General features: G+C 37.5%; 1 long non-coding RNA gene across 2 annotated transcripts; it reads right to left on the bottom strand.

Annotated features, from left to right (window-relative positions):
• Nucleotides 1–9,637: 9,637 nt before the first annotated feature.
• Nucleotides 9,638–26,464, bottom strand: LOC144317389 (uncharacterized). Of its 2 annotated transcripts, XR_013383392.1 has the most exons (4): nucleotides 26,283–26,464; nucleotides 11,420–11,833; nucleotides 10,051–10,273; nucleotides 9,638–9,857 (listed from the first exon to the last, which is right to left on the bottom strand). It is a non-coding gene; the product is annotated as an uncharacterized LOC144317389 (long non-coding RNA). The 2 variants fall into 2 exon arrangements; XR_013383391.1 differs by having other exon boundaries at nucleotides 9,638–10,273.
• Between the last annotated feature and the right edge of the window lie 303 nt (nucleotides 26,465–26,767).

Below are 26,767 nucleotides of genomic sequence, written 5' to 3'. Positions count from 1 at the left end.
AAAAAACATAACAAAACAAAAAATAGCAACAATAATAGTTGGTGGGTTAAGTACTTCAGTACATTAATTTAAAATTAAGTCACTTCCCAAGATCACAGAAGTGGAAGAGTCAGGGTTTGACTTCCAATCCACAGCTATTTGATTCCAGCAAGGATATATTTCTACTATGTAATGTACGTTTTGAGGAATCTGCAGTCTTGTGATGCATCATGACTTCCTTGATCGTTCTTCAGAATGACATAAACTGCATTTCTTGCTGTCTGCCAAATGCAGAGCTTTGGAGTGCTGCTCTGATCCAGACCCACGATACTCTTTTTTTTTTTTTTTTTTTTTTAAGATTTTATTTATTTATTCATGAGAGATACAGAGAGAGGCAGCAGAGACACAGGCAGAAGGAGAAGCAGGTGCGGGACTCGATCTCCTGCAGAGAGCCCAACCCGGAACTCAATCTCAGGACTCCAGGATCAGAACCTGAGCCAAAGGCAGGTGTTCAACCACTGAGCCACCTAGGCGTCCTCAGACCCACAACACTATTGTTATGGTTGATGTGCCTGCAATCACATAGAAAGCATTGCTCACCACAGCTATTTATTGATCAAATCGATTAAACAAATATTAACCTTTTCTAATGTGTATCCTTGGTCTTAGGAAAGTTGTCAGTATTAATTCAGAAAATGAGTTTGACTTAGAACAAACTCATTTTCTTAGCTAGATTTTCGAATGGTGATCTCTGATGGTGTAGCTATGATTCTTATGCTTTATTTTGATTGGGGAAGGAAAAACATGGATGAATAACCCGGAAAAACATATAAAATTTATATAGGTTACAAAAGACCTATATAAGAAGTAGGTGTTTGGTAATATTATATTATTGAAAGTATATCATGGGTCCTATGTTATTGGTATGCCTGTGTTTGAGAAAGAAGGAAAGGAAAGGGAGGTGAGAGAGAAGAGAAGGAGAGAATTAAGTACCGCAAATAATAAACAGATCTACATTTCCGCAGTTCCTTAACCTATCAAAATACTTTCACATACATAATTTCTTTTTGTCTTTAAAAATGATATGTGAATTAGCAAACATAAGTATTGTTATCCTAAGAAGTAGATGGAAAAGGTAAAAAGTCATGGATTTGGGAGTTATATCGGTCTTGTTTAGAATCCGGACTATCATTTAGGAATTTGGGTCTTTGGATAATTTATTTAAGCTTCTTGGATTTTACATTTTTCATTTGTAAAATGTGGAATACAAATGCCTACCATACAGGATTATAGCAAGAATAAAATGAGATAAAGAAAGCAAAGTGTCAGATAATACAGCAGGTGGTCAATAAATGCTAGTTCTCTTACTTATCCAGTGTCAGCTGCGGTGGAATTGATTATACTTTAGGACTTTGCTGCTTTTAAGCAGGCAAGTAGAAAGATGTTAAACTAAGAAGAATCCTTCCTTCATAGCCTATAGAGTATCCAAACAATACTTTATTGGGAAAGATGTTTCTCAACTCCCAATGCAGACTTGCCATTTTGACAAGAGTGAGTATAAGCTGTAGTTAATGCATGAATGTACTTTTTTTTTTTTTTTAAAAGTTTTTATTTAGTTATTTAGAGAGAGAACTCGAGCAGGGTGAGGGGGGAGAGGGAGAGAGAGAGAATCCCAAGCCAACTCTGTGCACAGTGTGAATCCCAACATGGGGCTCCATCTCACAACCCGGAGATAAAAACCTAAGCTAAAATCAAGAGTCAGATGCTTAACTGACTGAGCCACCCAGGCACCCCAAGTGTATTTTTTAAATAACTTTACCCTTATTCATTGATGGCTACTGATTACCTCTCCCCTCTCAACATTTATGTTTTAGTTTTTTTTTTTTTTAAATTTTATTTATTTATGATAGTCACAGAGAGAGAGAGAGAGAGAGGCAGAGACACAGGCAGAGGGAGAAGCAGGCTCCATGCACCGGGAGCCCGACGTGGGATTCGATCCCGGGTCTCCAGGATTGCGCCCTGGGCCAAAGGCAGGCGCTAAACCGCTGCGCCACCCAGGGATCCCTATGTTTTAGTTTTAATTCTTTTTGAAAACTCTCATTGGGTGAGAAACTGTTCACCAGAAGTTTCTTTGAGTGCTGAAGCCTAAGAGCAGGCCTCTTCTACCTGCTGTCAGAGCACTTCAGTTCATGTGAAGAATTGCTTCAAGCTGACACGGAAAGGCAATACTAAGAAAAATCAAAAATATTTTATTTTAAAATTCTTTTTTATCATTTACATTGAAAGATGAAAGCAGTTAAAAAAAAAAAAAGAAGAAGAAATAAAGAAAACAACTCAGATAAACACTGTACAAGATTCCGCAGTGCTTTTATTTTCCCAAGGGTTGTTTTCTACACAGAGAAAGCGCTTCATGAGATCCTAAGCACCTTTTGTGGTATGATTCAGAAAAGAGTTGTGGCCTCAACTAGTCACCACAAGTCCCCACACCCTTCCCAGAGACCTCAAGGACACATACCTGACTATTGGTGTGAGAGTTATTAGAATCGTCCAGGCACTGAGAAGTGGTGTGCACTGACCCGCTCCTGGAAGGGCAGGCCTTGTTCGTGGATGCAAAGGCTCCTCACCAACCTCTCAGGTACAAGATCTCAGATGTATTAGACCCTAGCCCACTTGGTCTACTCACCAGTGATTAATACTCTTGAGGAGGAACAAATTTTTAAAAAGGAAATAATGATACATAGCAATTATTTGGAAACGAATTGCTAAATTATAAGGTAACGTATGATAAAAGTGATAAAACATAAAATGTTAACAGGATGTCTGTGATATTTTTCGTCATAATACCAGCTACAGTTGAAAAGTATGTCCGTTCAACATTTCATTGGTGATGTGCTTGCTGGTAACAAACTGTTCTTTGCCCAAATTTAGTGTCCTTGTGAATACAGGAGCAGTGAAAATAGCTAAGCAATGAACGGTACTCTGATATGTTAGCAGAAGGCTGAATGGGGGACTGAATAAAAATTTTAACAGCAAATAATAGCTTACTTAGTAGGTTACTAATACTCAGCCCTGCACTGTATGGAAACATTAAAACCTATGGAACTGAACTGCCAGCAAGAATTATTAAAGAATTCTGGCTTTAAAAATCAGATCAGGGCAGCCCCGGTGGCTCAGCGATTTAGCACCGCCTTCAGCCCAGGGCGTGATCCTGGAGACCTGGGATCCAGTCCCACGTCGGGCTCCCTGCGTGGAGCCTGCTTCTCCCTCTGCCTGTGTCTCTGCCTCTCTCTCTCTCTCTCTCTCTCTCTGTGTCTCTCGTGAATAAATAAATAAAACCTTAAAAAAAAATCAGATCATTTTTCAGGAGAACCTTAACAATCAATCCTTTGATGGGCCACAGATCATGCTCCATAAGAGTAACCATGACAATATTAGCTTTGAATATGGGCATTAGCATGGTTTGTATATTAAGATAAATTTTGGTGTCTATGTTTTATTTAAGTACAGTATGTGCCTTTTTCAAGACTTCAGACATAACTACAGCAAGTGTCTTTAGCAGAAAAGAATAGAATAATTAACGTGCGTCTTTGTACTTCTTTTGCCAAAGCCAATCAGCCAATCATTTGTTTAATTCAAGGTAGATGTTTTCTTCATAAATACAAAATCCAGTTGAAAAAAAGCAATCTAAAAAAAATACCCCACAAGGGATGCCTGGGTGGCTCAGTGGTTGAACGTCTGCCTTTGGCTCAGGTTGTGATCCTGGGTCTGGGATAGAGTCCTGAGTCCTGCATCGGGCTCCCCATAGGGAGCCTACTTCTCCCTCTGCCTATGTCTCTTCCTCTCACTGTGTCTCAAATAAATAAATAAATAAATAAATAAATAAATAAATAAATCTTTAAAAAATAAAACAAACCCACAATACAGAACATCCAAGGATTGGTACAAAACAGCTATAGACATTTGTGAAGAAGTGATATTATACTGAGGTAGGTTAATATCTTTGAGGGAAAATGTTTAGAAAAAAAGTACAGGAACTTTTGCGGGACCCAGGAAATTTAACAAAAATCCCCTACCCCTGGACAAGCAGAGCAGGACTAACTCCATTTTGTGCTGCCCCCCCCACCTCCTATATGACCCCCACATGACCTGATTATTGCTTAGGGCGCTGCCCCACCCTAGTCAAGCCGCTGGGCACACCCTAATCGGAAATCGGCTCATGACAATGTAACCCAACCTTGTGCCCGCCAAAACTGCCCGCCAATTCTGACCAAAGTAATAGGCCAGCTCAAGTGGATGCTATAGGGTAAGATGCAATTCAATTGGCCACCTGCGTGTGTGGCCACCTGCGACATGACTGTGCAACTTTCTGCCTATCCCATTGGCCACTGGCACCTATAAAGCTGCTACGCCTCGTAGTCTCGGGGTCCAAGTCCCTGCTCCACTGTGTCAGGTACACTTGGACCCAAGCTCCAGCTTGTAAATAAACCCTCGTGTGTTTGCATCGGTGTCAGCTCCTTGGTGGTTTCTCAGATTCGCGATCTTGGGCACAACACTTTAGTAAGCACTCAAAAAGAGAGGAGAAGTTGGAAAATCAGGGAATTGTAACAGGGTCAGAGGAAAGACAAAACAGTGGAGATTTTCCTCATCATGCATCCAAGAAGCTAAAAGCAATGAAAAAAAATCCCTTTTGAAGTTAAATGGTTAAGGAGTAGGAATTCAAGGTGAAGAATAGGGAGGGGAACCTCCAGATTGCTGGAAGTTAAGGATAGAAGGATGGTCAAACTGTAGATGACAGCAGTCATTAGAAAAGCTCTTGAGTATGGATGAGAGGAAGAATAACATATTTTATTGAGATTTAGTGATGCTGTTCCCCTACATTGAAACTGAATCTCTCCAAATCCGTTTGCACTTAATGAAGCAATACTATATTATTTTAAGAAAGCACTTCTAAGCTTGTCTGATCATAAGATTCACTGGGAAGATATTAAAAATATAGACTTCCAGGTTCCCCACCAATGTAATGAGTTGGAATCTCCAGTGACAGGGCCTGGAAATGTGTATTTTTACAAAAGAAACCCAGGTAATTTTCATGACCAGGTAAGTTTGGGAAATACTGTATTAACACATGGAGTGATATCAAAAGGTTGCCTTTTCTGCTAATTGATTAAGAATTTGTTTTTCTCATCCAAGAGATATATATCCTTGTGGGCATGGGTTGAGCTTTGTATGTCTTTTGTATGCCATAAGACAATTATAATGTCATATGAAAACAAAGGTAAATCTAAAGCATGTTGATTAATTAAGTTTCATGGCACAGAAGTCTGTATCATGTATCATATCAGTGCATCCATAATGGAGGTGTTTGAGCATATCTCTATCACTGATTCCTTATAAACTCAGTATCGTAAGAGCTGTGTTGCTTCCTAATGGCTCTAATATTCTCTGTGAAAATCTTCATATGAATTCTGTGGAGCAATTGTGAGAGTGAACTAGAAGAGGAGACTTCTCAAAGTCAGAGGCTGAGTCTACTTTTGCCAATGAGTCAATCCCTTCATGTGCCTCTGGGAGAAAAAAGGCCAAATTTGGAAATGTGTTTTTTCCATATTATTCAAAAGGACTGACTGTACTGCCCAAATAACTGAGGCAAATATTTGGTTGTGCACAGTTCTCCTTCCAGTGTTTTTGTGTGTTTGTTCAGGTAAAGGAAGGTATTATTGTTATTGTTGTTATTATTATTGTCATATCTTACCTGCAGAAAATTTACAATACTCTGTAACAGTTTTCATTCACTCAGCACATATTTACTGAGAAACTGTTATGTTCCAGGCACATTCCTAGGCATGAGAGATAGAGCAGGGAATAAAAGAGACAGAGTGCTTGTTCTCATAGACCTCACATTCTAGTTTGAGAGATAGAGAGTAAACAAGTAACCAAATTAGTATGTGACAGTGCATTGAAGGGACAAGCATAGGGTCCAGGGCAGAGTAAAGATGGAGGGCTCTTCTAGATGAGGCTGTCGGGAAGACCTCCGTAAGCAGAGACCTGAGTGAGTACAGTTTTGCAGCTATGAGGAGCTCTGGGGAAAGAACAATCTGGTGGAATGGATAGAAGTATTACCATGTTAGGCTAGGAGAGAGCTGGCAACTAGAGAGGAGTGAGTGATGTGGAGATAGGAAGGAGATGGTTCCAGAAGGGAATCAGGGTGAGAAAACAATATTAAGGATTTAAAAATAATAGATAACATTTATATTTCAGGTATTGTTTGAAAATTTTTATAGATGTTAACTTATTTAATACTTGCAACAGCTCTATCAGTGTGTGCTGCTGTCGTCCTAAGTTTAATGATTTGGTGCCAGAGTTCATTTCCTTGGTTAAGGTTACATAGCTAAGTTTACACAGCCGATGAATGCTACAATTGGGATTTGAACCCATGACTCCACCCTTATCTGTTCTCCTGGACTTCAAACAGATTTATTGTATTTGTCTTCCCTTCCCCATCCTACCTTGCTAATAGAAAGGAAATAGACATAACATATGTAAAGGAATAAGACATCTAGATATTGTTTACAACATCTCATCCTCCTATCAACTCTTGCTCTTACTGGGGAAGATTGGAAAGATCAAGGAAATTGGATTTTTGCGGTGTGTCTCAAGGTCAAGTTTCAGGCTACGGAAATGTTATTTTCTTTCATTTTCCTTATGCATTGCCCCACTTACTTTCTATTTGATTATTGATCTGAAGTCCATGACCTAGGTGCTCTGCAGACTGAGTTTAGGTATTGATTTAGCCTGAAAGACATGTGACTTCAGCACATTATTTCTGAGAGGGGGTTATTATGGTCAACAGGGCAAGTGGGCTTCACCTACAGCCGTTCTTTTGATCCCTTTTGGAGGCAATTCATACTCCTTGGCAATCCAGTCCTGATACTACAGATGACAGCATTTAGAGAAGCATCTAAAATGCAGCTGCAAGGAGCCTCTTATCCCATAACATTCCTACAGTTTGTATTTTCAGGGAGAAAGCAGAAGCTACTGAGAGACAAGGGGTGGAATTTCTTATCAATTCAAATGTTTATAAAGAATCTCAAGTATCCCATGCTTCTTCTTGGAAGATAACTAGAATCTGCTCACTGGAATGAAAATACAAGAACATGATTGAGGGCAGGGTATTGGAGGGCATTGGTTGGAGAAGGACTGAAGTGTTGACAAAGATCACACATTCTTCTATGACACATCATACTGGGGAGACAGAGAAAATAATTAGAAAGTGAGGGGTTAAGGGTGCCTGGGTGCCTCAGTCAGTTAAGCATCTGAGTCTTGACTTTGGCTCAAGTCACGATCTCAGGGTTGTGAAATTGAGCCCCACAGCAAGCTCTCTATTGGGCAGGAACCTCCTTAAGATTTTCTCTCTCCCTTTGCCCCTCTGCTACCCCTCTCTCTCTCCCTGTCGAAAGAAAGAAAGAAAGAAAGAAAGAAAGAAAGAAAGAAAGAAAGAAAGAAAGAAAGAGAAAGAAAGAAAGAAGAAAGAGTCAAAAAAGTCTGAGTAGAAAACAGAATAAAGAGGGAGCATTTCTTTGTTCCTTAGTACTGTTTGGTGATAAAGGAAATGGGATGGGAATTGGGAGATTTGGCTTCTGGTCCCAATATTTTTCCTGACCAACTATATAACTGTATTCACATTGTTTAGATGTGTGGGCTCACTATAGATAGGACCATGGGCAAGGAATCTCATCTCTCTGTGCCCTAGTATTTTCATCTATAAAATGGCAATAAGAATACTAACAATATCTGCCTTGGGGTGCCTGGATAGCTTAGTCAGTTAAGTGTCTGATTCTTTGTTTTGGCTGAGGTCATGATCTCAGTATTGTAAGATTAAGCCCCACATAAGGTTCCACGCTCAGTGCAGAGTCCACCTGAGATTCTCTCTGCCTCTGTCCTTCTGTCCTTAATAAATAAATAAATCTTAAAAAAAAAATATTTACCTCAGAGAGTTGTAAAGATTAACTGGTTAATATATGTAAGGCCTTACCATGGAGTATGACAAATAGTATAGAGAATATACTTCTAATTTTTTTCATAAAGAAAATAAACTTCTAATTTTTAAATACATGGTTCTTGCACAATTTCTTCATAGTCTAAAGAGCTCCTTCATCTGAAGAACCCACTCTTTCCTCACTGCTCCCAGCAACTGGTTAAGAAAAGTATGAATTTTTTTTTTATTTTTATTTATTTATGATAATCACAGAGAGAGAGAGAGAGAGAGAGAGAGAGAGGCAGAGTCACAGGCAGAGGGAGAAGCAGGCTCCATGCACCGGGAGCCTGACGTGGGATTCGATCCCGGGTCTCCAGGATCGCGCCCTGGGCTAAAGGCAGGCGCCAAACCGCTGTGCCACCCAGGGATCCCTGAATTTTCATTGCCTATAAAATCAAGTCCAAACTTTTTAGGCATGAAGTAAAAAGGCTTTAGTAAACTTTCCAATCCTATTTCCAATCACCTCTGTTCACATAGCCTGCACATCAGGAAGATGGAGCTACCAGGTCTTTATCATATGTGTTGTGAGATATACTAGCACTTTAACTTCGTTTCTACCATCCCTCTAGCCTTTTCCTTAATTCAGCATCTCAAAATATTTTCTAACCATCATTTAAGGCTCAATACAAATACTAACTCTTTGGGGAAAACAGTTTAGTCTCTCTCTCATGGAAGTAATCTCTTCCTTTTTTAAACTTCCCGGTACTCATTTGTGTCTCTTCCATGAAAATAGTTATTTTCTACCTAACATTACAGTCAAGTTCATGTTATGACCTCCCACAAAAGGGCTTTGAAACTAGAGAGGCTTGGTGACTGCTTGATCCACAGAATACATGGGAAGTGACCCATGATCCCATGCCAGTTTTGGACTTACACCTTAAGAGACTGGTAACATCTTATTTCTTGAATATTTGCGCTGGAGAAGCCAACTATTGTGTAAGAAGTCCTGTTCTGTGGCCACTGTGTTGGAGGAGGAGACATATGCACTCCTGTAGAAAGCCTTAGCTAAGCCCTGGTGTACAGCCATCCCTTCCAAACCTCCAGATATGTGGATACTCCAGCCCACCCACCAACTGAATACCACTGAGGGACCTCAGAGCAAAGAATCACCTAGCTGAGAACTATCTGAATTCCTGTTCAGCAAAATTATAAAATATAAGAAAACGGCTCTTGTTTGAAGGCACTATATTTTGAGTTGGTTTGTTCTGTAGTTATGAATAACTATAATACTTGTCTCCTGGACTATGAGTTCTTTAATGTCAGAAATTCTGTCATAGTCACTTTTGTATTTCTACACCAACTGCCACTAGGCCAGGTAATCATACAGGGTGAGATTTTTTTTCCAGAAGTGTTCACAGATTCTCAAATGTGTTTTCCTAAGTCAGAAGTGTTCAACCTTGGCTGTACATTAAAAAACAAGGAGATTTTAAAATCCTGATGTAGGAGCCAGAAACATGTGACATGCACTTATAGTTATTCTTTTCATAGGGGAAGAAAACCTTTTCCTTCCTAGGTTCTTTTGGCTGGCCTAATAATTAAACTGACAGAAGACAGATCAAGGAGAGAAAAACAAATTAAATATCATAAATACAGGAGCCCTACAAAGACATGTGATTCAAAGACAGTTAAACAGTTGAGGCTTATATTTCATCCATAGCTAAGGAGAAGGGGAAAGAAGTCTGGGTGTCAAAGGGAAGAAGACAATTCTTAGGAACATAGAAAGAGCAAATGTTTGGTAAACAAATGTTTTCCAGGCCTTGCAGAGAAGTATCTCCCTATGTCTCTCTCTTTCTTTCTTTCTTTTGTTCATTTTTTTTTTGTTTGTTTCTTCTTTTTTCAGAGAAGTCTTTCTTATGCAAAACAAAACAAAACAATGTTACCTGTAGGAATAACTCTCTTCGTGTTATGGGTTCCCAATCTAAATTCTTTTAGGCAGTTAGGGTGGAGGTTAAAAGCTCTTTTTGAGTTTCTTGGGCCTTGAATTGTCTTCAGTTTAAAATAATCTATGTGCCAAAATGGCACACTTTGGGGTGATCTACCTTGAATCCCATTGGTTCCCTCCTCTGAAACTTCTCCAGAACTCTCACATATTAAAAGCTGAGCTGGTACATTCTTCCATAATTTCTTGAGTTAATCTCTTAGTCTCGAAAATAGGTCAATTCAACTAAATAGTTTTGTCTCATTTAAAAAAGCAGTGATGCTGCTGCGCTCCCAAAGTTAGCCTGGTATTCTACAAGGTATCAGCTATTTAATAAACCATTTCTATGGAAACAAAAGAAAAGTGATGGTTAGTGATTGGAGCAAATTATACACCAGTTTCTGAATTTTAAAGGGCTAGTTGAAAAGATTTCTAGATGTCAGGCACCAAGTATCTTCAGATGGAGTGAGGGCCAGCAATGGCATTTTGAGAGATTCTCCTGTTTTACAATTTGCTTGCCTCTGATGATCTTTCAGAGTGGTCCACACACCAACAGGCATGGAGATTGTCTATAGATGAGCTATTGTGGTGATTTCTCTGAAGTTTATATTGAATTGTCTGACGTTAGCTTGCGTGGCTTTGGGAAACGGCAGTTTTAGTTCTCAATGATTTCAGGTCAGAAGGGTGAGACCAATATTGGAAAAGTTAGTTTGGAGAGTTGAACCAAATATTGGAGGAAATTGGGAGAATCCAGTATCTAGTTCAGTTGACAGGTTAAAAAACAAACCCCAAAGGCAATTAACAGAACTAGAATCTAATCTCCACAAATGTGTACTATAGTTTCTACTGAACCATAATTTACTCTTTACCATTACCCTCATTTCTATCAAAGGTAACTGTAGTAAGACTAATTGTTTGCAAATTAAATCTAGTTTCATAAACCTGGCTTGATTATTTACATAAGTGCAGCAAGAATTGACTATATAGAATTTTTAATCTGCTGGAACTTCTTTTTTTTTTTTTTTTTTTTTTTTTTTTTAGAGTCTGCTGGAACTTCTTGTAAGGAATCTTAGATTGGATTTTGAAAACCTTTTGAGGCTAAGAAGCCAGGCCAAGCACTTGCCCTTAGATTTCACCTGCAATATCTATAGATTTGGGTTAATTCCTCTCTTCTAAAGGTCTCCAGAATATCTGGAGGTTCCTGCACCTTCCAGAAGTTAACTTTCCTTCCTCACCTTGTGAGGCGCTGGGAACCCTAAAGGAAGTTGCCAGGCTGATTTTTCCAAGGAGCTTTATTAGCTACATGAAGTCTACCTAGCTCCATAAAGCTGTTAGGTCATCTCTGAGTCTATGCGTGTCTCTCTCAAATATGACACTGCAGTCAAAACCTTGATAATATAGTCAGTGTTTCCAATTCTGTCCTGTTATAAGAACAGATTTTTAGTAAACATTTGCAAGTGACTATATCACCATGAAATAAGAATACTCACCAAGACTTTCTGAATTCTGGAGGGATCAGATGGTGAGAAAAAGATAAATGTCTCACTTTTGTTCACAAAGATATATTTAACCAAATTTCTCTAAATCATAGGTAGCTTAAGAGAAAAGGAAAAAAAAAATTTCCTTAATCTGGAAAAAACCCAAAACATTAAAAAGATCAGCAGTATTTCAAAAAAAGTCATAAAAATTATAGATACTCTCCTCAGTTCATTCAATCTTATGTAATTAATATTTGTTCTGCTTGAATCCAATTTTTTCACGAGCTCTGGAAATTCCTACCCAGTTCATTTTTTTTTTAAACTTAAAGTTATCAGAAACCTGTATTCTAGAATACTTCCCATGATCTTCTTGAAGATGAAGCCATTTTGTAAATCCTTTGCAAAAGCATCAGAGTGAATCAATAACTGTATGTAAATGACAAAAGATTTGAAAATAGCCATGATTAAAGATCTGATGAGAGTTTATTGCAATGCAATTGACAAGAAAGTTTGCTTATTTTTGTGACATATAACATTTTAAGATAACTGGAATTATGACTGACATTCTTACCAGGACATATTACATTTCAAGGAATTTCACAGAACACTTACATACCTATACAATATAACATGAAAAAGGCTTAGTATTACTTCTTATTTGACAATGCTTCCCTTGCAATGTAGTATGTCAAATAAACATAATTAGTTTAACACTTCCTGTTCTATAAAGAGAGAGAAAAAAACCTTTGAGTTATTGTAGGGGCTCTGCAAAATCCCAAAATTAGTTCAAGGTCAAAAAGACTAATTAGAATTTGATTGTTGAGAAGTTTGTCAAAATATCAAAAAGTTTTTAAAACATTCAAATACAATTATAGGTCTCTGTGAGATGATACTTATTCATTTAACCAGAGTTACAAAGACTTTGTAGGCAAACACAGAAAGCTAAATAGTTGTAACACACATACGCGCACACACACACACACACACACACACTCACACATCCCTTAGCTCTTTTAATAGAGAAGACTCAGCTTTTTAAAGTAATCAAGACCTAATAAAGACAAAGGAAATTAATTTGACAAGACACAAAATATTTGTTTTCTGAGTAGATTACCTTAAAACATAAAGAAAAACCTTTTATAATCTTTTATCAAGAGGAGATAGTTTAAGAAAAACCTTTTCCTTTTAACTGAGAAAAAAATAAATTCTAATTTTGAAGTTTATTTTTGATATTAAGATTCATTTAATTTAATAAATTTATTCTAAACTTAGCCAGCTTGATCATACACTAAAATGCCTTTCAAAGAATCTTTTCTCACAAACCTTCTACAACTTTATTTTACGTTCAGATTTTTGTCCCTCTTTCCCATTTTGAAATGATTAGCCTTCCTTTAGGACTTAACAAAAATGCATTTCCATTCCTCATGCTTTCATTTACTGAAAACACACATCCTGCTTTCCTTGCATTCAGAGATGTTTTCCTTATAATTTCTAGTGGATTTAATTATATATTAGAATTTTAACCCTTAAAATCTTAATTTTTAGTGAGAACAAAGAAGTAAACAATTATGAGATGTCTTTTACATTAGCATTTTGCGGCTTGGCAAATTAATAATTTTTTTTTTTAATTTCTAGAAACATGTTTTCTCATAGTAAATTTTTCAGTGTGGCACAGGATATGTTTACTAATGAACCAAATATTTTTGGTTCCCCAGTAAAAGGAAACGTATGTTTAATAATTAATGCCTTGGTATTTTATCTTATTTGGAAAGGATCTAGATATTTAATGATTTCCTATCATTTAATTTAACTGAGCAAAATTATAAGGGTGGAAGTTACCAAGGAAATTTGGGAAACTAGTTTTTAAGTATAGACATACTATAAAATAATCACTAAAAATTCACCTAAAAATTCTTATCCCACTTTTGCGGATTTAATATACTTGTTTTTTAACAATCATATTTAGATGGCCCATGAAAACTTCATGAGACATGAAGACAGCTTGCCATCATCTTATTTTTCTTGCTGACAAATTTTGAACGAGACATAACATGAGCTTATTTGATTTTCAATAAACCTAGATAGAATAAAATTATTATACTTAATGCTGATAATTCTAAAGACATGTCTATTTTAATTAAAGCAACAAGTTTAAACTAGCTTTTATTTGCCGAAAATATCCAGGATTGTGTGAACTTGAGAAACATTGACTTAGTTTCTCTGATATTTCTGAGACTTAGAGATACTTAACTCATAAGTGCTTATTTTTAAGCCAATTAAATCGAGCTCTTTTACAAATTAATTTTGGCATTACCATCTGGAGGTAGAAAAACACCATATTGATAATGCACATATATAGACATACCTAAATATACAGACAGACACAAAGAGAGATCTTAAGAGTTTTCTTTTTTCTTTCTTTTTTTTTTTTTTAAGAGTTTTCATTCCAAAACTTTCCACATGGATCAAGTGCAATACAAAACTTTCTGGTTTATAAATAATTGCGTCTGGGAGATGGAAAGACTTAAGGTGAACTGTTTAAAAGCTTTTTACTAATGTTTATAGAGAAGACTCTTAAGATTTGTATTTCTTCTTGTCAAGCAATCTTAAAGAGGCTGGGCTTTAGATTTAGGGCAGGAGAGCCTTGCTAGCAGCTGGTATTTTAAAAGCCCTCCTCCCTTTTTTAACAGTCTTCAGTCCTTGTTTTAGTTATCTCCTAGGCAGTTTACATTTCAAAGAAATGACAAGATTTGCATCTTTAGTGGACAGAGAAAAGTGTCGGTTTTCTTCTAGGAGTTTTGGGATATTTCTCTCTTATCTGAAGGCTGAAGTAATTACTATTGAAATTTTTCCTCCTTTTTTTTAGGTGCAGGACAATTGTACTTTCAGTGTCCTGGGTCTTTACAAAATCTGCAAATGTCTAGAGGCAAATAGGAAAGGCCCCGAATAGACTTAGAGTTGCTCTCAGAGTTATGCTTTTATTTCTCTAAAGATTTAAGGTTGCAAGTCAAGAATTTTTAATTCTTTCTTTTCTTTTCTTTTTTCTTTCTTTCTTTTTCTTTCTTTCTTTTCTTTCTTTCTTTCTTTCTTTCTTTTTTCTTTCTTTCTTCTTTCTTTCTTTCTTTCTTTCTTTCTTTCTTTCTTTCTTTCTTTCTTTCTTCTTTTTTGTATTTTTTTTTTTTTTATTGGAGTTCGATTTGCCAACATATAGCATAACACCCAGTGCTCATCCGGTCAAGTGCCCCCCTCGGTGCCCATCTTTTTCTTTTTCCTGTATTCTTACAAGCTAGTCTTAAAAAGTTGAGTAGCTGCCTCTATTATGACACTCACAGAGTGGCTGGCCCTTTGAACTACATTATCTTTTTTTTTTTTTTTAATTTTTATTTATTCATGATAGGCACACAGTGAGAGAGAGAGAGGCAGAGACACAGGCAGAGGGAGAAGCAGGCTCCGTGCACCGGGAGCCTGACGTGGGATTCGATCCCGAGTCTCCAGGATCGCGCCCTGGGCCAAAGGCAGGCGCCAAACCGCGGCGCCACCCAGGGATCCCCTGAACTACATTATCTTGAATTCGCCTCTTTCTATGAGGGAGAAAATATCCTACTAAAGTAGACATTAAGATTTCTCTGCTCCGGAGCTTCTGGGCTTAGCGCAGTATGCCCTAAATTGTATACAGCATTCAGGAAAGGTCTTTGGATGCTCGTCTTTCTCAGTGCCAATTCAACCTTAGACCAATTCAGTTTCGGGGGTGGGGGGAAGCCTCTAATATTGCTCCCATCAAGACTTAAATATCGGCTTCCAGCTGAGCCATTTCCTGATCATTTGCAGAAGAGAATGTGAGAATATCTGGCCTTCTATTTTTTTTTTATTCAAGAAGGGGTGTGTCTTCTAGGGAGCCATCTAGCTTGTGTGTTAAGTACAGCATAATCTTGAGAGGGAAAAACACCTCTAGCCATAGGAGGTCTTTGTGAATGGTCATTGTTCTCTCTAATTCCTCTCTAAATTTGGTAGGATCTTCTAAAAGTGGAAGTAAAATGGCTTTATACTTTAAAAGATCTGCTCCTGCCTAGGAGACAGGAATTCTTTGTGGTAGGGCCCAGGATATTTCCACAAAGACTATTGCATACAAAGGCCTGCAGCTGGCAGGGCCTGATTACAGAGCCCTGGAAAGTAGTAGGAGTTATAAGGGACAGTAAAGTGAGCCTTGCTGCTTGTCCCAGGTGCTTCTGTTAAATTCACTTCCTAACATTCAGCATTTATATAAGTAACCTATATAACCCAGGCCTAGAAGTCAGGCCAGACTGCTCCCTGTAAATCTTGCAGGGAAATAGAAGTTAAAACAGGTAACTGGGTATTTAAGGGATTTTCTGGGAAAGTTGGAGTTGTTTTGAAAGCTAAGGGAATTTATCAAGGAGTGAAGGCTGGATTTTGAGAAAGGAAATATATATTGGATGTGAACTTTAATTTTTGTTCTAATTTTTGTTCCTTGATCTTGTTATAGGAATCCCTAAGACTAGATGTAGTACTTCCTTGGATCCACCTTTTAATTTGGTTTTTCTACAGATACCAATAAGACAACTGTTTAGGATGAGAGCTCTTTAAAAAAATATTTTTTTCAAATACAGGATTTTTTTTTTTTTTTTTCAGTTTGTCTTGGAATCTCAATCTATTTGACTGGCTACCAGGTGCACACCAGTGTGTGCATCTTCTGGATGGCAGAAGCTAGAGAGAATATTCTCATTGCTTATAATGCCGAGCTCTCAAGACATAGAATAAAATGAAAGGAATACCTCATCCATTTTTCAAATAGGGGACTACAGCAACAATTTATCTCAGCAGATATCAGCCTGGTGAGAAGCATGAACTCATCAATCTGTGAGGCTGGCTCAAATGCCAGACTTATAGAACCTGTACTTGTGTTCTACAAAGTCATAGAGTTTTTTCTCTTTAAGACAAATGACACACACACACACAAAGACAAAAGAAAACAATGACCATCTCTTGGAGGAACAGGATCAACAGAAATCAAGAGAACTCGTAACAGACATTTACCAAAGTCGCTATACCCAAGGAACTAGTATACACAAATATTCTCTCCTGCTAATTTAAATGTAGAAAAAGAAAAGGATTCTCACCATTTTTGCATCTAACAGCCCCTACCGGCAAAGATTCAGGAGATTGTTGTAGGAATTCTTACCTTCTGCTGGTGCTTGTCAGAAGTCCCAGGACCTCTTACTGCAGCAGTCTAGGACTGAATAGTGTCCAGCCAGTGAAGAGCCCCATGTTAGGCACCAAAACTATAGGGGCAGAAAACTTTTCCCTTCTTCTCTTCTAGGTTCTTGACTAGCTTAATTATTAAACTGACATAAAAACAAAGTAACAGGAGAAAAAATTGTTTTTGGAGAAAAACAAATTTAATCATTATATGTAAGAGTACCACAAAGACATTAGAGCCTCAATGACAGTCAAACACTTGAGGCTTATATGCCATCCTAACGTAAAGAGAAGGGAGTAGAAGTCTGAGGCTTCAAGGGGAAGGAAACAATTCACAGGAAGATGGGAGGAGTGCATATTTGGTAAACAATATTTGCCATGTCACGTGGAGAAGTCTTTCTTACGTAAAACAAAATAATTCTTTGGTAATTGTTCTATTTTTGATACAGACTCCATATCTGAACTCTTTTAGACAGTTTTATTTTTTTAGGATTTTATTTATTTATGAAAGACACACACACACACACACACCACAGAGGCAGAGACATAGGCACTGGGAGAAGCAGGCTCCATGAAGGAAGCCGGATGTGGGACTCAATGTCCTGAGCAAAGGCAGATGCTCAACCAGTGAGCTACCCAGGTGTCCCTAGACAGTTAACAGGGAGGTAAAAAGCTCTTCTTGAGTGTGTTGGGCCTTAATCACCTTTAGCTCAAAATAATCCACGTTCCATAGTGGCACATTCTGACATGGCCTGCCCTGAACTGTATCACCTTGTAAAATGGAAGAAGAGCAGAGTGAAATGAAAAAGCATTATTTTATGTTTGAGAGATAAATGAATAGATGGATCAAACATTTCAATTTGTTATCACGGAGTTATGGAGTATTTCTTTTAAATTAGTAATCGCGAAGAATCTGATCTTTCCCTGCACCGTAGCTTCCCTCATTATAGGGGAGATGGGAACTGAATTTAATCTGATAGATATAAATCCATCATTGGTAGGTATTTATGGACTACCTATTATGCATTTGACCCTAGTCTGAGTGGAAATGGAGGCTACAGGAAATGTATAAGATACTGATCCAGTCCTCAAGGTACTTATAATTATGTCCTATAAATTAGGTTGAGGAAATAGAACAAGCATACATAACTCAGTACTTGTTAGAGTATGTTGTTTTGCTAAATTTTGTGATGCAAAATATTGAAGGAGTTTCAAGGAAGGGAAATTAATGAAAGATCAATTGCAGAAGAAGGAGAGGATAGATGTGATTTGGCCAAGGAAAGGGAATGCCAGGCAAAGAGAAAAAAAAAAAAAGTGAAACCACAGAGATATGGGGTATTTGTTTGAGGGCAGCAGAGACCAGCCTGGAATGTGGCCATGCTGGGGAGAAGGGAGAAATAAGAGTACGTAGGTTTCATGGGAAAAAACTATGAAAGAGATCTCTTAAAATTCTTTAAGTCTTTTCCAAAAGTACAATTCTATTCTGTGATTTGGAGTAGCACATAACCACTTGATCTCCGTTTTTTTTTTTAAACTGAAGTAACACTATGCACAGGCAAACTAATCCTATCTTCGCATAGTTTTTCAGTTTCCTTTGTTCAATCATTAACCTGACCTTTTGCCCCAAGGAGGTGACTGTCTCACATGGGTACCACCTATGCCTGGGCCTGAGCAGGGGACAGATACAGAAAGCAGTTGTCCCTGTGGGCAGTTGGTCATCAGTCATCAGTCTAGCCTCTAGCAGAATAACTAAATGTAGTGCCAGGAAACAGCTTTTCAAGGCTCTGGGATCTTGAACACACAGGGATGATAACCTAGAATCCAGGATTTAGAAGGATGAAAGGATTCCTATCCCTGTGAAATCTCCCAAACGTTAAGAAAAGAATTGAGAAGCCTGTTCCATCTTTAAATGTATATGTCTCAAAGTGCACTTTTCTCTGGCTTTTTCTTTGACTAAAGAGCAAGCGGGCTTTCTACATCAATTGTCCAACTACTGCTAATTCTTATGGTATAAGTCAATATCATACTTATAAGTAGACCGATGTGTACTTGGACACCCACCTGTGTTTATGTGTACTAAAGTTCCTGTGTTTAATTAAGATAGAGTAATGAGCAAAACAAGTAGGAGCTCTACCCTTGTGGAGCTTACATTCTATCAGGGAAATAAAACATTTAGCGACGAGCTATTTACTTATAAATTTGATAGGTTCTTTAGAGAAATCCAGAATATGAAAGTGGCTTGCTGAAATGAAGACATTGCTGTGGTCACAACAATTCAGGAATCCTAGTCCATAGGATTTATAAATACAATTTATAAGTATAAATAAACGGGTGTTCTGGCTCCACGCCTCAATCCCACAAACATGTTTATGAAATGGTCTTTGAAAGAGGAGGGTGTTATTCTGTATGTTGGCAAATTGAACACCAATAAACAATAAATTTATTATTAAAAAAAAAAAAAGAAAGAAGGAACAGCTCACGGTGCAGATGTAATTGGAGGTAATAATAGTATAAGCCCTCCTATAGGGCTTCTTGACCATGCTGGGACCAGCCTCTTCCAGTGCAACAGATTAATGAGCCCTTTCCCTAAATGTCTACACTTATGAAGGAGGAAAGAGAGTTAATGTGCTTTCAAAAAAACTACTGCCAATGAAAGTTAAGACAAAAAAGTGTTTCTGGTCAAATGAATTAATTTTATCATTCAGGTAAACAAAATCTACTTTTCCCTCAATATTTTGGTTGATTTTGGCTGAATCAATTCAAATTATTGGTCCCATGGCGAATGTGGTTACTGAATAATTCCAGGATTAAGGAGAGATGAACTTTTTTCCTTTTATTAAAATTCAATGACCTTTTTTTAAAGCCATACTTCTCATATAAAAAAAAATTGGAGAAGTTGATTCCTTGCCTATGAAATTAATATTCTGTTGACATCAGGAAATTTGATAAAATGACCAGAAAGGATTCATCTTTCAAGCTGTAGTTTTGAATGTTGCTTGTGAATATCATTACTAAACATCGAAGTGTTGCCCCTTCCTTTACAACAAAGTGCTGTCTCTTTCCACAGATGATACAACCATTTGAAGAAGGGTTTCATTTGTTGCTAAAGTATATTTTTGCTGACTTTAGCTAATGGTTCGTTGAAAAACTTAGCATTAGAAAACACATAGATTTTTAAAGGTTTAGAGACAATTCATAGAAGTCAGTGCAAAAAATATATATTACAATTGGCTACTGCCAAGAGGCAACCTTCCATGCCTTGGATCACATTAACCGTAATTTGGAGGCAAAATTAACTTTTGGTTGGTCTGCGTAATCTTTGGGTTTCCTCCTCTCCACTCCTTCCACTCATCCATACTGGACTTCATTTCCTTATGTTTCCTGTGGTTACAGGAGCAAATTACCACAAATTAAGAGGATTAAAACAACAGAAATTTACTCTCTCACTGCCCTAACAATCAGAAGTCTGAAATCAAGGTGTCAGCTGGCCCACACTCCCTCTGGAGGCTCTAGGAGATACTCTATTCCTTGCCTCTTCTAGCTTCTAGTGGTTGCTGCATTCCTTTGCTTGAGGGTACATCACTCCAATCTCTGCCACATCTTCACACTGTTTCCTTTTCTGTGTCTTCTCCTCAATGGGAGTGTCTACTCCTTTTCTCTTTCTTAAGGATGTATGTAATGACATGTAGGTCCCATCCGAGATGACCCAAGATTGTCTTCTCATTTCAAGATCTTTAATGTAATCACACCTGCAAAAACTTTTTTCCAAAGAAGATTACAGTCATGGGTTCTAGGGATTTAATGCGGACTTCTTTGGGTGAGCCATTTCTCCACGTACCACACCCACTACCCGGAGTTGATCTTCCTTTATGTGGGTGTGTATACATTTCCTATAAAAATGTAAACTTCTTGATAATACAGAGTAATACATTTTTATTTTTTTAATTTTTAAAAGATTTATTTATTTGAAAGAGAGAGAACATGAGCAGAAGGAAGAGGCAGAGGGAGAAGTAGGCTTCTTGCTGAGCAGGGAACATGATGAGGGGTTTGATCCCAGGACCCTGGGATCATGACCTGAGCCAAAGGCAGATTTTAACCTACTGGGCCACTCAGCCCCCAGAGAGCGATATCTTTTTAATCCTTTGTGGCACCTTGTATAATATTGAGCCCATAATGGAGAGTTAATTCTTGCTACATTGTACTAAATGTATGAAATTATATTGGATTACATATGGAAAAAAATTGACCTTTGGAGGGAAATATGTTGCACATGACCACAAGTCCAAGAACAGGTTGCCAGAATCAATCATCAAGGCTAGAGTATCATCGCCAAACCCATACCAGAAATGAGGTACAGAGATGCTAAAACTCACCTCATGGAGCCAAACTGTCCTCATTCCAATCATATTGCTTCTCCCAGTTCCCCAGCCACTGCCCCTCATTCTGGGAGTGAATATATCTCCAACTCAAATGTACCTTCTGCCCTAGGCTTATCAAGACTAGTACCCCACCACTGAAACGTACCTAACCTGACTCTTAGCTGCTTATATCTCAGTTAGCTAATGTAATTAGCTGGTCTTTCAGAACATCTCATTGATCCCACTAATCAGCTTTGTTAATAAGAGCTTCCAAGTAACATATGCTTTTTAATTGTGGGGAACTTGGAATGCTAGTGCTCTAATGTTGAAATAAGGGCTCAGAGGCTCAATGGCAATGAAGTGTCTTAAATGGGTTTCCTAAAATACATGTCTAATAAATGGCAGAACTGGGGCATGGGTCTATTGATGCCAAATCCCGTCCTTTTTCCATTTTAATGTAACTATTTCTAACCCATCGGCAGCTCAAAGAGTGCCATCAATCTTGTCCCAGATCTGACCACATTTGCCCCTATATTAGCAGATGGCCCTGCTTCCAAATTTGGGGCCATTTAATTTTTTGACTCAAATCTATTTTCTTATTTCTTTAGGGGATTTTAAAAATTTGAATTGGATGTGGCTCTATTTCTTTCCTTTGGCTTCTCAAGGATAGAGAAGAAGGAATGGAGTTGGCCTCCTGTATCAATTGTGAGGACCTTTATCACTACACAGTCTTCATAATCTTAGAATTTAGAAGTGCGAGAGGGAAACTTTTAAAAGTTTATTTTATGACATTTTACCCTTTTCAGTCATATAACTTTAAAAATGCTCCAACCAATTTATTTATTTAAAAAAAGAAGTAGTTGAAAATTCCCTTCTGGACTTATTTTCCATGTGCCGAGTTTAAGCCTGGAGCACATTTTTACTGCTGGAAATAGGGGGTTATAATGAAAATGCTGACACAACCTCAACCATAGAGGTGCTAGCAGGCACGGCTATAATAAATAATGTGGGAAATATTTTACACTTCAAGGCAATTACATGTTCAGCCATCTTTAGGATAGCTGGCCCATGAAGGGTAGGGATTAGGTTTCTGTGACAAGTGTAAAAGACCCATGACTCATGAATGCCGGGAGGTACGAATGAATTACAAGAGCTGAGTGAAAGCCATATAATCACCTTTCGTAGGTAAAAAATATTCTGTTTATTTGCAGGGGAGAAGAATAGCAAAATCCAGCCAGAGCGTCTCTGCCAGTTTGGGCTTTGACCAACAAGGCTGGAGGTGCCGGATGTTGGGCACTGCTCTCTGTGAACTCAATGGGCACTGCCACGTGCACAAAGAAGCTGATCTTTATTCCTGACCTTCCTCTCCTCCTATAAATGTTTTCAGTGGACAGTAGGGTGATGACTTATGTTCCTGGAAGGATGAGAGTGTCTCTGTACCTGCAGATAGTAATGTGGCCCCGGGAGGCACTGGAGATAGTGACAGAGCATTCACTCCCTCAGTTCTGCTCAGTCTGTATTCTCATCAGCATGCCCCGTCTTGTCTTTTGATTGCTACATTCCTTCCTTCCTCTGTAGCTGTGAAGAATGGCAGTTGCTGTTCAGGTGCTTCTTCCCAGGGGCTATTCACCTGCAGGTTTGGGAAGTTTGCTTTTACTTCTCTTCCTCTCTAAGTGCCTTAAACAAATCTGGGGGTAATGAATTGGGCTGTCTGAATTACAGATTCCCCAGTATCTGGGTTAGGTGCTCCATGACAGGCACTTGGTGTCCTGTACTTCCACTGCTTGTTGATTGGATGCATCTTTCCCTTAGACTGCAAGCTTCATGAGGATAGAAATTGCATCTGTCTCATTTGGGGCTGTATTCCCAAAGCCCAGCATAATGCCTGGCACGTGGAAGATTAATTAAATAAAGGAGTAGCCTCATGGGTTAAGGCATCTGGTATAGCCATCCACTTAGCAAACAATAGCGTGCCAGATCGAATGTGCGGGCATTGATTTAGTCATTTTGGTAGAAGTGAATCATACTCCTTGCCCTAGGCGGGCTCCCATTTTAGGAGGGAGCTTAACTGAGTGAGGGAATAATCACAGTATTGACAAAGACTACAGAACAGTGTCATGGACCAGATAGAAAGTTGGCAAGACGGACAACTGACCAGGTCAGCAAATATCGCTTATTAACTATAGGATTTTAGAATATTTTGCCCTGTATTATTTGTTGTCAGCTTATTTCTGTGTTCTGTTACCCCAAATAATCATCAACCATATCTTCTACATCTGTGAAACTTCTTCGGTACCTTGTTATATCCAGATAATTACTGAATAGGACACTGTGATAGGAGTAGACACATTGAGAACATGACTTAAGTTATTTAGGATTAGATCTTAAGATTGGATACCATCTTGGTATTTCCTGGCTTGCAACCAGGAGCTCACATTTAAACCTTTGTTAAACCTTTCTGGGCATCAGTCTCCTTCTCTATAAAATGGTATCCTACAGTTCTATTTTGAGAATTAGACAAATAGTAAATAAATTTTACGTGTTCATTAAATGTGGTTTTTCTTTTTGTATCTAAATATTTTTCAGTTTGTTGATGGTCATGAAATAAATGTTGAACTAAAAATATAGATGGTTAGAAATTGTGCATGGGGCGATTTCCTTGAAATGAAAATCTTGCTTAGTTGAGGGTGCATTATGTAATGGAATAGAATTTGCTTAGCTTCAGTATTGATACATTTATTTGAATATGTCTCTTCATGTCACTGTGTCTCAATCTATTCACCTGTAATTGTTCATCAAAACTGACCAACTTATACTTTGAATATCCACTAAAAGATGTAAAGGCGCAGTAATAGTGGAAAACAATCACCACCCTTTGTTAACTTTGCTTCCATTATTTTTTTTCTTCACATGTAAGAAAGTATAGTTAATGTCATGGTTAAGAAGAGAGAGCTCTCATTTCAATGAGTAATTTCTTTAAAATTTCCAGTAAGGTTTCAGCTGCTGTTTCCACATTCCTAATGGAAGAACAAGTGGGAATGTGCATTTCACTTGTGTATCTGTATGTTCATGTGTGCCTATGTGTGTGTGTGTGTGTGTGTGTATGTATGTGTTTGTGTGTAATTGACAGTAGCCAGGGCACATGGGATAAATAAGAAGATCCTACAATAACTTTAACAACATGTTATACTCTGCTTATCACTTTAGGTCACACGACTTCTGGGACTTTTTCATTCTGGCCCATGCAGGCTGAAGCCAGACTGGCTGATCCCTCATGAGAGCTATTTTGTATTCAAGCTTGTTCACTCTGGGAAAGAATAAGAGAAAGCGTCAGACCACAAATTTACTTTATTATACCTTAAATTTTAACTTGGATAAATGCAGTATCCTAGTTAGACTATAATTTTATCAAACAATTGCAAAGTAGTTGCTTTGTGTCAAAGCAACTGAAATGTACTACTTCTGATAATAGAGAACTCAGTGAATTAAATTATTTTAAACCCATATTTCTGCTGTCTGAACTGTGAATGGATATCTTTATAAATACTGTATTTAATTTTTGGTTAATAAAAATGTGAAAGTGAGCCACAGTATTTCAGAGAGATTCTCTTTAAATATTTGCAAGGCCACATTAAATAACATATTAAAGAACTTGTATTATTGCATATGTATCCCTTTTTCATTCCCAGAAAAAGCCATGATTATTCAAGAGGTTTAAAATAACATGCACTAGTTTATTGTCACTGGTTATAAAGACTTTAGAAGGGTGCACTGAACATCATGTTAGCATTGATGTGTCAATCTTTTAGTTGAAGGATGGCGCGTGTGAATCCCAGAACAGCCTTAATTAACAGAAAATAATTAGCATCATTTCCCCAGCAGAGAATATGAGGGATTTTTTTTCCAACAGAATCCATTGATTGATAATTAAGGAGGAGTTAGTTGTAATAAAACTCCCAGTATTGCAATTTCTAATTGGCCTTTCAGGACATTTTACAGTTACAGTTACTTTGTTCCAGGCGTTTTCTGCCTTTTGAAGAGTTTTAATAAGAATTTTTTCCTCTCCACAGCCACAGCTCTGCAGGTGATGAAGGAAAAGGACGTGGTGATACACAGGAGTGCAGTAATGTCAGGTGGGCAAAGAGGTGGCTGGAGAGCTCTTCGTTTCCTTTTAAGTTCTCATGGACACCATACTTCCCTCTTTGGGGGCTAAACTTGCTCGTGGGACAGGTAGGATCTTCCTGAGGGCCTCTCTTTGCAGGAAGTGTTCTGCAGTCTAGGACTGTTTCTTCCTTCTACATGATGCAAAAATCTCTGATCATCTCTTTAAGCACTTACAGCTTTTCCTGAGGACATTGGCTTGATTAAAACCTCCCATTGCACCACCACTAAAACCTTTCTGTAATTTCCTAACTTTCTCTCTGTCTGCTTTTTTGTATGCAGGACACAGAGAGGAACGATTTTGATGTGCATATTGTAGGAAGATTGAGAACTAAAGCAAACTAAAGAAGAAAATAAGAATGCATTTTACTGACTGCAATATAATCACTATAATTTGGGGGTAATTATATCTGGTCATTTTTTCTATGCATTTTATTAATTTTTTAGGAAACACGCATTTCTAAAAATTTAGTTTTGTTTTCCTCAAAAAACAAACTTCAAATTAGCACAGCTTTCTCAAAGCTGTGCTTATTTTTGGACTGAGTTGCATTAGGTATTTGTTGTTCTAATTTGTTATTTGATGACTTATTTGGTCGAGTGTAAGAATACTGCTTTCTTTTCAGATAATATTTTAATATTTATTTGCTTTCATTTTTGATGTAAGAGTGAAATTAGCCCTCACTTTTTCACTAGTATAGCATGTAATTTAGAAGAATAAATTAATCAAGTTAGATAAATTATAGGAGGAAGTGTGATATTAGTTTAAAAATTAGTAAATAATTACTTGTTTGAACTAACCTACAGCCATGTGATATAACAAGCCAAGCTTTTTCTTTTTTATTTGAGAATATTGAACCACCCTTGCATCACTGGAAAAATCCCACTTTTTCATGAAGAATGATTTTTTTGGGGGGGATGCATTGTTGATTTCAGTTTACTAATATTTTTCTAGGGTTTTTACATTTATTTGCATTAGAGATATTGTCCTGTAGTTCTCTTTGTAATGTTTCTATCTAGTTTTGATATTAGGGTAATGCTGGCCTCATAGAATGAATCTGGAAGCTTTCCTTCCTCTTCTGTTTTTTGGAATAGTTTGAGAAGACTAAGTATTAACTCTTCTTTAAATGTTCAGTAAAATTTACCTGTGGAGCCATCTGGTCCTGGACTTTTGTTTGTTGGCAAGCCATAGATCATTTTAGTGACTTTTGAAAAGATAATAATCCTTTCATAGGAAGCAAATGAAAAGAAAGAAAGAAAATTTAAACTTTTGCTATTTTGCTTGAAGATATATTCATTCATAAAGCTTCCCACAGGTTACAACAGATGTTCACTTTAAAGAAAAGAAGAGAATAGGCATTTTTAAAATCAGAAGAAAAATGCACTAAACAGACAAATGTAATAAATATATTTATTTAATATATTTGGTTACATTTGCAATGCTTTCTGTAAATATTAACAAACCTAGAGGAAATATTAAGTGAAAATAAACTGGAAGATTTCTACAAAATGGAAGACATGAATACAATAAATGCTCAATGTTTTTATTTTGATTAGTTTTATAAAGAAAATATAGTTCAACAGAATATTGATTAGAATGTTAAGTTTGAGACACAAAATGTCACTAAAA

Source organism: Canis aureus, chromosome 7 (assembly GCF_053574225.1).
Source record: "Canis aureus isolate CA01 chromosome 7, VMU_Caureus_v.1.0, whole genome shotgun sequence".
NCBI classification, from domain to species: domain Eukaryota; kingdom Metazoa; phylum Chordata; class Mammalia; order Carnivora; family Canidae; genus Canis; species Canis aureus.
The sequence above is the reverse complement of the archived record's forward strand: the minus strand, read 5'-3'. Positions and strand labels throughout refer to the sequence as shown.